This window comes from Anabrus simplex, chromosome 13 (genome assembly GCF_040414725.1).
Source record: "Anabrus simplex isolate iqAnaSimp1 chromosome 13, ASM4041472v1, whole genome shotgun sequence".
NCBI classification, from domain to species: Eukaryota; Metazoa; Arthropoda; class Insecta; order Orthoptera; family Tettigoniidae; genus Anabrus; species Anabrus simplex.
The window spans coordinates 97,724,699-97,736,420 of NC_090277.1; the positions used below are offsets into that span (position 1 = coordinate 97,724,699).

Sequence of the window (11,722 nt, forward strand, 5' to 3'; positions counted from 1 at the left end):
TCAAGGCCACGGCCGCTTCCTTCCCACTCCTAGCCCTTTCCTGTCCCATCGTCGCCATAAGACCTACCGTGACCGGGCGAGTTGGCCATGCGCGTAGAGGCGCGCGGCTGTGAGCTTGCATCCGGGAGATAGTAGGTTCGAATCCCACTATCGGCAGCCCTAAAGATGGTTTTCCGCGGTTTCCCACTTTCACACCAGGCAAATGCTGGGGCTGTACCTTTATTAAGGCCACGGCCACTTCCTTCCAACTCCTAGGCCTTTCCTATCCTATCGTCGCCATAAGACCTATCTGTGTCGGTGCGACGTAAAGCCCTTAGCAAAAAAAAAGACCTACCGTGTCGGTGCGACGTAAAGCAACTAGAAAAAAAAAAGTTCTTCGTTTATTATATTTCTCATGTCACACGTTGTCCCAGGAGTGAAATAGAAAAGGACATTGCTGGCACTGTCATAGTCTTCTATTGCTACAAATGGTACGATGTAAAGGACATTAAAACACGAATACTGTCTAGGTAATTCATTTGACAGACTTGCGACATCTTTAGTGAAGTTAACATCCTCTATCACAATTACCTTAACAGCACAACATGCAAAAAGTCTGCAGTGTACTAGCTACGTTAGAAGTAATGGCATATGAAAAACTTTAGTAATAAATAGAGGGCGATGACACATTCTAGTGAAGAGCACTGACAGGTATTATAATATTAAAGTGGAGCGGTTATATTTCACACGTTATAAGCTTGTACAACAGTGTTGTTACTTGTACAATGACGTCATACATCCTGTATATAATATTTAGTTCTTTATACATCTAGTAAAGTGTAAATTAACATATTCAACATTAATTTAGGATTTACCTTTATACAGGGTGCTCGTAAAAAATGTGAACCGCGTATATGAGCGTTAATTCGATATCTCACGCTGCGGAAGTTAGCCAGTCAGACGAATTTAAATGGGCTTTTCGCAGTGGTGTTGCTAAATCTTCGACCGGCTTCAGAGCCATGCCCAGAAATCAGCATCAAACACACCGTGAGTTGTGGTGGTGGTGGTGATTATTGTTTTAAGAGGAAGTGCAACTAAGCAACCATCCTCTATATAACACTAATCAGAGAGAAAATAACGAAGGGACCCGACACTTCCTAAAAATAAAGATATCGGCCAAAGAAAGGTAAGGGCCACGAAGGGCGTGAAAATGAAAAACTCCGTAGGATTCGCAACCTAATACTGTCCGGGTCGAAAAGATCAAGAGTTGACCAAGGAAGGTCGGATAGGACAGATGAAAGTGAGGGACCGAGGTTAATAGCTGCAGTCGCTTAAGTGCAGCCAGTATCCAGTATTCGGGAGATTGTGGGTTCGAACCCCACTGCCAGCAGCCCTGAAGATGGTTTTCCGTGGTTTCTCCATTTTCACACCAGGCAAATGCTGGGGCTGTACCTTAATTAAGACCACGCCCGCTTCCTTCCCACTCCTAGCCCCTTCCTGTCCCATCGTCGCCATAAGACATATCTATGTCGGTGCGACGCAAAGCAACTTATAAAGAAATGAAAGTGAGGAGTCTGGCACAAGTAAGTGGAAACACTGCCAGGAGTCAGCTAAGGGCCCCGTGGTTACCAACCCACTCCCCAAAGTTCTGAGCCCCTGGGACCACTTTTATTCGCCTCTTACGACAGGCGGGGGATACCGTGGGTCTTATTCTACCACCCTCATACACAGGGGAAGACACCGTAGGATTCAGCCGGTGTCACGGTGAGGCGCGTCAGCTCCCGTGGCGAAGTCTTTTTTCTTAGACTGGTGCTCTCAAACCGGTCTCATGCCACGTGCTGATTTAACAACATCGTCGCGTAAAGCGCAATTGAATTCGCCCGCGAAACGATCTGATTGGCTAACTTCAGTAGCTGATAAAATGGCAACAACGCGAGATACCGCGACAGCCCGCCTGGTGGCCATGATCGTTAAGGCGTTGAGGTTAGCCGGTTCGAGTCCCGTTGGTCGAAAAAATTGTTACCATCAGAACGTTGGCCGGCAGGGTAGGGGAGGTGGTATATAATTTCTAATCACTAGACTGCTTGCCAAAAGCCCGGATTCAATTCCAAACCTCTCCGCACTGCTCATATGAAGTGAGGGCATATGACGCTGTTGATGGTGATTCGTCCGTCGGATGGGGACGTAAAGCCTTGAGCAGATCCCTGGGTGATATTCGACAGGAGTAGGCTATGTGCCGGCACCGGGTTCCACCCTCTCCCTACCTCATTACCATCATCATCCCAAATTCAGACACGCAAGTCGCCTGTGGGAATCAAATACAAATACCTGCACCAGGCGAGCAGAACATGTCCTCGGACACTCCCCGCACTAAGAGCCACACGATGCATAGATAGTATCTTTCTCAAGAATTTCCTTTCCTGAATTATTATTATTATTATTATTATTATTATTATTATTATTCTTTCTTTGTCGGACTGATTGGCTGAATGGTCAGCGTTGAGGCATTCAGAGGGTGCCGGGTTCGATTCCCGACCGGGTCGGGGATTTTAATTCCGTCTGATTAATTCTTCTGGTTCGGGGACTGGGTGTTTGTGTTTTTCCCAACACTTTCCTCTTCATACCCAGACAACATACTACACTACCAACCACCACAGAAACACGCAATAGTGATTAAATCCCTTCATAAAGTGTTGACGTCAGGAAGGGCATCCGGCCATAAAACAGGGCCAAATTCACACGTGCGACACAGTTCGTACCGCGACCCCACAGGTGTGGGAGAATCGGTAGAAAAAGAAGAAGATTATTATTATTTCTTTCTTTCTTTCTTTCTTTCTTTCTTCAATTCTTTCTTTATCTGTTGACCCTCCAGGGTTGTTTTTTTCCCTCGGACTCAGCAGTGTCCTGGGGCGGGAGACTTTGGGTCGGGGGAAACAACTGGGAAGGAGGACCAATACCTCACCCAGGCCGCCTCATCTGCTATGCTGAACAGAGGCCGGGGATAGGAAAATTGGAAGGGATAGACAAGGAAAAGGGAAGGAAGCAACCGTGGCCTTAAATTAGGTACCATCCCGGCATTTTCCTGGGAGGAGAAGTGGAAAACCAAGGAAACCCATTTCGAGGATTGCTGAGGTGGAAATCAAACCCCCTCCGCTCAGTTGACCTCCCGAGGCTGTGCGAACACCATTCCATCCCTCGTACCACTTTTCGAATTTCGTAGCAGAGCCAGGAATCGAACCCGGGCCTCCAGGGGTGGTAGCTAATCATGCTAAGCACTACACCACAGCGGCGGACCATTATTATTATTATTATTATTATTATTATTATTATTATTATTATTATTATTATTATTATTATTATTATTACTATTATTCAGAGAGAATGGGTCACTTAGGACCTCGGAATCAACATTATAACGTGACATTTCCCTATATATTTCAGCAGACGTCGCGACATATTTAGCGAAGTATATAACTGCATAATATGCGCTAATGGTGAAGATATATTTTAATAGGAAGTTTTTACAGTGCAGGCAGTCAAAGCGGCGTCAACACAATCGTGATGTTAGTATGATAGTATAATACCAGGAACCTCGCTAGCAGCTGGGCCGGTTCAGTCTGACGTCAAGGGATTGCGGACTTATCGACCGAGTTAGAGGTAGACAGGGTGGCGCCTAGCACAGGGACATACAGCTTCAACATCATTCACAAGTTCCTCTCATTGAGACGTTACTGCATCGCTTACTAATTGTAGCACGGTAATGAATTGGGAATATTTACTACACTAACACATTGCTGAATGTATGCTTGACCAACATATCATAACATATACGAGGTGTCCTATTTTTTAAATATAAATACAAAGAACCGTTTGGAAATGAAAATTCACAGCCCTTTTCCAGTCATTCGACCGGGTCAGGAAGGGCAATAATTCATGACTGACAGATGAAATGATATCGTTGAGTGCTGCTGGAATGAAAGATGGCAGGAGAAACCGGACTATCCGGAGAAAAACCTTTCACGCATCCACATTGCCAAGCACAAATATCATATGGAGTGACCGGGATTTGAATGACGTAACCCAGCCTCAGATTACAAGGTGTCGTGCGGCCGGCACAATGAATCCTCTTGGGTTTCTAGACCGGGACCGCAATATCACCGTCAATAGCTCCTTAATTTTAATCACGCAGGCTGAGTAGACGTCGAACCAGCCCTCAGATCGAGGTAAAAATCCCTGACCTGGTCGGGAATTGAACCCGGAGTCTCCAGGGAAGAGTCGGGCACCCTACACCGTGGAGCCGGCTCCCGATGTGAAAAATGAAGGTATCGGCAAAAAAGGGAAGGGCCACGTAAAGCGTGAAGGTGAAGGTATCCCTAGGCCTCGCAAAGGTAATACTGTCGGGGTCGGAAAGGAACAGGAGTTAGGCAAGGAGGCCGGTTACGAAAGATGAGATACCAGGGAAATAAATGCCAGCCTCAGCTAAAGACCTTGTGGTCTCCAAATCACACTCCCAATTAAGCGACCTGTTTCAGCCGTCTCTTAAGACGAACAGGGAATGAATTCTACCGATCCCACCCACAACAGGGAGGGGGAAATGAACAGCTAAAGAGAGTTCTTTCTGAATACCTTTCACAGGCTTGCGATTCCGAAACTACCACTGCTGCAGAGAAGGAGCAATCCTCGTGAGAATTTTGCTGGAGTTCCGCCAAATCATTGGATATTCTTACAAAACACACATTGTAGCCAACAAAAAAACGAAAAAAGTAATTCGTCATAATCCCGACAGGTTATTTGGTTCTTTCGGGTTGAACCGTGGTGCTGTCAAGGCAACTGATGTACCCTTACTACTGTAGATCCTAGGTAATCAGTCTCCCCAGTCGGCTAATACAACGGTCATAACTGCTGTAGTAAATCAGGCTTCGTGCAGAATGGATGTGACGAGGCAAGTACTGAAACATCCTCCATACTCACCAGACCTGTCTCCGTACGATTTTGTCCTCATCCCCAAAGTGAAAGAACCACTGCTTTGAAGACGAGAGGATATTACCAACGTTGTGAAACATGAGATTTCAAAATTCATACATGAAGAGGCGACTGGTATCCAACATCTTCCGTATCGTTGGCAACAATCTAAGAGACTACTTTGAGCGTTTACCGCAAAGGTTACTGTACTCCCTGAGAGCAAACATTAGCTAAAATATGTAATTTGGTTAATACATTAAAATATGTTGATTAAAACAAATTAAAGCTACACGTTTCCTAACTTTTCTACAGTATGATATTTGTGATGCTACCGATACTTTTCTATAAGCCTTCAAGAATAAGTGTTCTTTTTATATTCTTCGTTATGATTTTTGGTTATGTGTGTGTTTTTACGTTATGACAAGTTAAAACTTTTGAAGATCAAACTCTTTCTTATGGACTTACAGCAGGACCTCTCAGGGTGCATGCGCCTGGTGCATGCACTGTGCACGGTGCAAAAGACGACTTCTCTTGGTTGACCAGAGTGCAGACCCCCACTCCTCGATTTGGAGCAATAGCGTTGTCTCTCTCTTTCCCCATGCCTGTCTCGCTCGTTCCCCCTGTCTCCCTCTTCCTCACTTGCTCCGTAGCGCTCCAAATCCGAGCCGAGTTGAGCCGAGCTTAGCCGAGTAGCCCAGAGACGCAGCGTTGGTCAGGGCCGAGCCGAGCCGAGCCGAGCGGGACCGATGCATAGTGCACGAAGCTCTTGCGCCTCGATTTGCACCCGTGAGATTTTGGGCGTTTGAAAGGCCCTGACTTACAGTATGGTGTTTTACTAGATCATTTCTATAAACTTGATATTCTTTTTCAAGGTTATAGAAGGCCCAATAGGGCCGAAACATGTGTCTTGAATGCGTTGGACAACTGAAATTACATATTTCCTTTACTGCAAAGTCAATACGGAACAATTTTGAGATCCTTGCATTGCAATAAACATAGTGTAGCACAAGGATGTCATGGTTAACAGATTCCTCGCTTTATATCCTACATCTAGAAAATTTACTCGTCATTATTCATTTAGACTCCGCACTCCCATCTGTATACTGTATCTCCATTTGTCTGACAGAATCCGCTTTCAAGTAGGAAAACATCTTGCCATAAGTTATACCCCAACCCCCGTAGCTCCGATTCGAGTAGTACTTCTGTCGCCTTGATTAACAAACACAAAATTCAAAGTTAAATTCATGGGAGAAATCTCAGAAAACCATCATAACAGGAGTAAGACAATGAAGAAAACCTCCATTGCAATTCGTTCCAAACGTAAGCAAACTGTACGTAAGGTACATTAAACAACAACCTGGTTAACCCGGAAGAAGAAATAAATATTCCACACACTGATTAAACGCAACTCAAGTTCAATTACTGTGTTGATGGGGTGAAAGTTCCTTCTGGGGATCATTGTAAGTATCTAGGTGTTAATATGAGGAAAGATCTTCATTGGGGTAATCACATAAACGGTATTGTTAATAAAGGGTACAATCTCTGCACATGGTTATGAGGGTGTTTAGGGGTTGTAGTAAGGATGTAAAGGAGAGGGCATATAAGTCTCTGCTAAGATCCCATCAGAGTATGGTTCCAGTATAGGGGACCCTCACCAGGATTACTTGACTCGAGAATTGGAAAAAATCCAAAGGAAAACCGCTCGATTTGTTCTGGGTGATTTCCGAAAAAAGAGTAGCGTTACGAAAATGTTGCAAAGTTTGGGCTGGGAAGACTTGGGAGAAAGAACGGGCTGCTCGACTACGTGGTATGTTCCGATCTGTCAGTGGAGAGATAGCATGGTATGACATTAGTAGAGTGTATTTTTTAAAGTAGGAAAGATCGCATTATGAAGATAAAGTTGGAATTTAAGAGGACAAATTGGGGCAAATATTTGTTTATAGGAAGAGGGGTTAGGGATTGGTTTAACTTACCAAAGGAGTTGTTCAATACATTTTCCAAATTCTATGCAATTATTTAAGAAAGGGCTAGGTAAAAACAGATAGGGAATCTGCCACCTGGGCAACTGCCCTAAATGCCGATCAGTGGTGACTGAAATGAAGGACTCGTAAACGGAGCTATTCACAGTTATTACATTTTTTATAAACTTCCTAATATCTCTGTAAAATATTAGTTCTATGTAAAAAGTGTGCATAACAAAACTTATAGCAAATACAGTTTCCAAACATTTATGTATGGTACATCTTTACCAAAGTAAAGCCTCCGTGGCTCAGGCGGCAGCGCGCCGGCCTCTCACCGCTGGATACTGTGGTTCAAATCCCGGTCACTCCATGTGCGATTTGTGCTGGACAAAGCGGAGGCGGGACAGGTTTTTCTCCGGGTATTCCGGTTTTCCCTGTCATATTTCAATCCAGCAACACTCCCCATTAACATATCATTTCCTCTATCAGTCATTTATCATTGCCTCAGAGGAGTGCGACAGGCTTCGGCAGCCGGCATATTTCCTATCCTCGCCGCAAGATGGTGCTTCATTCATTCCATTAATGACCCGGTCGAATGACTGGAAACAGGCTGTTGACTGTCATCACCAAAGTAATCGGTTTGTTTTTTACTAAATAATGTAACAAGCTCTACAGTAAAACAATTCAAGAATATATTTATAGCATTGGGCAAAGTCCGACTCGTTGGCTGAATGGTCAGCGTACTACCTTTCGGTTCAGAGGGTCCCGGGTTCGATTCCCGGCCGGGTCGGGGATTTTAATCGCTTCTGATTAATTCTTCTGGCTCGGGGACTGGGTGTTTGTGTGTATCCCGAAACTCTCCTCTTCATATTCATACAACACACCACCGATACACGCAATAGTGATTACATCGTTCCATATAGTGTTAGCGTCGCAGTTCGCACCCGCGACCCCACCGGTGTGGGAAAAGCGGTAGAAAAAGAAGATTTACAGCATGGAGCAAAATGCTAGTCTATGGATATGTGGTAACAGATTTCTTCCCTCAGAAACATTCCTCTTCCTTGCATACCGAGCTCGATAGCTGCAGTCGCTTAAGTGTGGCCAGTATCCAGTATTCGGGAGATAGTAGGTTAGAACCCCACTGTCGGCAGCCCTGAAAATGGTTTTCCGTGGTTTCCCATTTTCACACCAGGCAAATGCTGGGGCTGTACCTTAATTAAGGCCACGGCCGCTTCCTTCCCACTCCTAGCCCTGTCCTGTCCCATTGTCGCCATAAGACCTATCTGTGTCGGTGCGACGTAAAGCAACTAGCTTCCTTGCATAAGCAGTACATGTATACTGTGTTTGCTTCATTGTTTTCTGCAAACCACAGATATCCTTGTGTCGAAGCCTACTGTGGCTCACAATGACGTCACTTATTTACGCCAGTACTTCGCTGACTACACCAATTAGGTTTGTTTACGACCAGACTCAGCCTGAATTACAAGAAGGAAGGAAATGCTCCATCATTATCATCTTAAGTTGTTACGTACCGTCATTACACCTACATGACTTCAAGATAGGTTCTCCACAGGCGAATGTATTACACTTAGCACTGCAGACTGGTTTCAACTACGAGATTTCATATCGAGTCCACACGATAATCAAGCCCCCGAATGAAATAATAATAATAATAATAATAATAATAATAATAATAATAATAATAATAATAATATACTAAAAACAAGGTTTATACCTCAAAACACTTTTGAAACAAAAGACACAAAATTCATTAAATTCATGGAGGGAATCTCAGAAAACTTTCAAAATTGAGCAAAACAAGGAGGAAACCCCCATTACTCTTCAACTGTGTTCTCAAGAAAGTAATACCGTACAAGAACAGTGGAAACGAAATTTATTCCTCGAAATTAATGAATCAATCAATCGTTGCATCAATTACATTAGGCACAGGAAAATTAGAGACAGACTGCCTAGTATTTGTAGACGACTTAGAAATCTTAACTCGTGGGTTCGAACCCACTATCTCCCAAATGCAAGCTCACAGCTGCGCGCCCCTAACCACAAGGTCAAATAATAAAATATAAGTGTGACTTATATAAGCTGTTTTAAAAACATATTGCAGTGCACGATGTGTTTTGGTATGGGCTAGAGCAATTCTGTCATTTTCATAGATCTGTCTCTGTCTTATCCTTAGCTTTGACAATATGAAAGTGACTGAGGCATGAGCGATGCTAGTAATGCCATTCCTTATGCAATCAGTCCCTGCTATGAATGGTGTGAAAACGTTGCTCATAGGGTCGGTTGGTGTATGCATTTCAGTGGGCTTGGCAGACTAATATGTAATAGCAACTTCTGGCTCGGTGAGAAAAGCAACGGGAAACTACCTCACTATTCATTTCCCTAGTACGCCTCTTCAGTGATGCCTAGGCCATCTATGACAGCTGATGGCAGAGCTGTTGAGGATTCAACCAGCCTTAGGGCCGAAGACTGAACATACAAGGCAATCTGTTTCAAAATCTTCTTCTGTATCTGTTTACCCTCCAGGATAGGTTTTTTTCCTCAGAATCAGCGAGGGATCCCACCTCTACCGCCGCAAGCCCAGTGTCCTGGAGCTTCAGACTCTGGGTCGGTGATACAACTGGGGAGAATAACCAGTGCCTCGCCCAGGTGGCATCACCTGCTACGCTGAACAGGGGCCTTGCGGGGGGACGGGAAGATTGGAAGGGATAGATAAGGAAGAGGGAAGGAAGCGGCCGTGGCCTTAAGTTAGGTACCATCCCGGCATTTGCCGGGAGGAGAAGTGGGAAACCACGGAAAACCACTTCCAGGATGGCTGAGGTGGGAATCGAGCTCACCTCTACTCATTTGACCTCCCGAGGCTGAGTGGACCCCGTTCCAGCCCTCGTACCCCTTTTTAAATTTCGTGGCAGAGCCGGGAATTGAACCCGGGCCGCCGAGGATGGCAGCTAATCACACTAACCACTACACCACAGAGGCGGACGTTTTACTGAATTAGTTATTTGAAACATTCATGAATCGTATAAATACTTATGTTATTTCAGTTCAGAAAGGAAAATAGTACACTATTAATAGTGTTTAAAAACTAATTTTCAGTTTCTTCAGAGTTTCCTCTTATACAAGATTAGGTACTTTTTGCTCAAACCATGTAGGGGAACTAGCCACTGATGGGAATACTGACGATCCCGTCATTCAATCAAAGGGTTCTAAATTCAAGTTCTCGGTGTCTTTTCGGCTTAATAAAATATTTCTTCTTTGTTATCTTTTTTAAAATTCACCTTCATATTCCTCCGTTTAACAAATAGTTTTAAATTTATTTTCGTCTTTGTTTCTACTTAATTTGTTCAGCGAGGATGGTTACCTAGTTGTACTTCCCCTTAAAACAATAATTTACCGGGCGAATTGGCCGTGCGGTAAGGGGCGCGCAGCTGTGAGCTTGCATCCGGCAGATAGTGGGTTCGAATCTCACTGTCGGCAGCCCTCAATATTGCTTTCCGTAGTTTCCCATTTTCACACCAGGCAAATACTGGGGCTGTAACTTAATGAAGGCTACGGTCGCTTCCTTCCCACTCCTAGCCCTTTCCTATCACATCGTCGCCATGAGACTTGTCTGTGTCAGTGCGGCGTAAAGTCACTAGCAAAAAAAAAAGAGAAGAAAAAACTATAATCATCATCACCTCCACCACTACATTCCTAAATTGCAATGGCTACGATCACGATATGAAGAGCCACGTAATAAGAATTACGAAATGAATTACGAAATTTTGTAGTGTTAGGTCGAAATGCCCAAGGACCTGACTGGTATTATAACGAATCAATGGGCTGATAACAGAGGGTAATTTTGGAATTGAATGGGATGACGCACGCTAGCTCAGTAATTTTATTTGGTCAAAATATCGATTTCCTGGCAGGGACGTATCTAGGGTATCTAGGTTAGGGTAGTGATCAATGAAGCCAGAACTCATAGAGAGAGAGAATGTTGGGTTTGCGCAGTGCTTGCCTGCATCCAGGCTTGTGTGTGTGTGTGTGTTCTGTATTGATCCCTCCTTCTCCTCTCCCTCCTCCTTCCTCCTCTTCACACTGCGGCCGAGAGAGAGAGAGAGGGAAGGAAGCTCAAACCTTTTGCGCAGACGACCAAAGTGCACTTATGCTGCCACCTACCAGCGCGCCACACAATTATATGCCGTCTGTCGTCTCCTTGTGTTGAATGTGTGTGTGTGTGTGCTACATGCAACATGACCACTCGTTTCTTTGAACGTGTCCAAGGTTTGTGGTGTTTTAAATATCAGTTGCCTTCAATGCAGTGTCACACTGTGTGTTGTAGTAGCGATGCAGCAGTATAAGTTTTTTTGGGGGTGGGGAGTAGGTAAGTAAATCTGGTGGCGGAACAAGCGAAATAAAAAAGAAGACCTTTTTTGTTGAAAGATACGTCAATAATAAAATAGCACATACACGCAAAGGTGCTATAGTAACGAGGGTGTAAAAAACGAACAGTAAAACCTCTCATAGCAACTAGTCTGTGTGATAACAAAACAACAGACAGACCTTCAACCACGTAGTTTAGGTAGAGAAATTGATTCGCTGTGGTTCCACACAAACCACACTCACATGCAGTTCATTAGGAATGAAGTGTAGAGGAAAGCAAGATCCAAAAGTGCAGTGAATAGTGTTTATTTATTCATTTAACACGTGTGCAAACTTGCAGTTTTGATTCTGATATTATCCAAAGTGACGTCCAGCTGTGCATGAAAGTATCTTCAAAACAATTAGTATTAATTCAAATTTGATATCAAACAATAAAG

At 44.1% G+C, this 11,722-nt stretch overlaps 1 protein-coding gene across 2 annotated transcripts in view; it reads right to left on the reverse strand.

Moving 5' to 3' along the window:
* The window catches only part of LOC136884650 (cilia- and flagella-associated protein 298), a 611,731-nt gene that overhangs the window by 322,791 nt on the left and 277,218 nt on the right, over nucleotides 1–11,722 (reverse strand). The window lies entirely within an intron of this gene.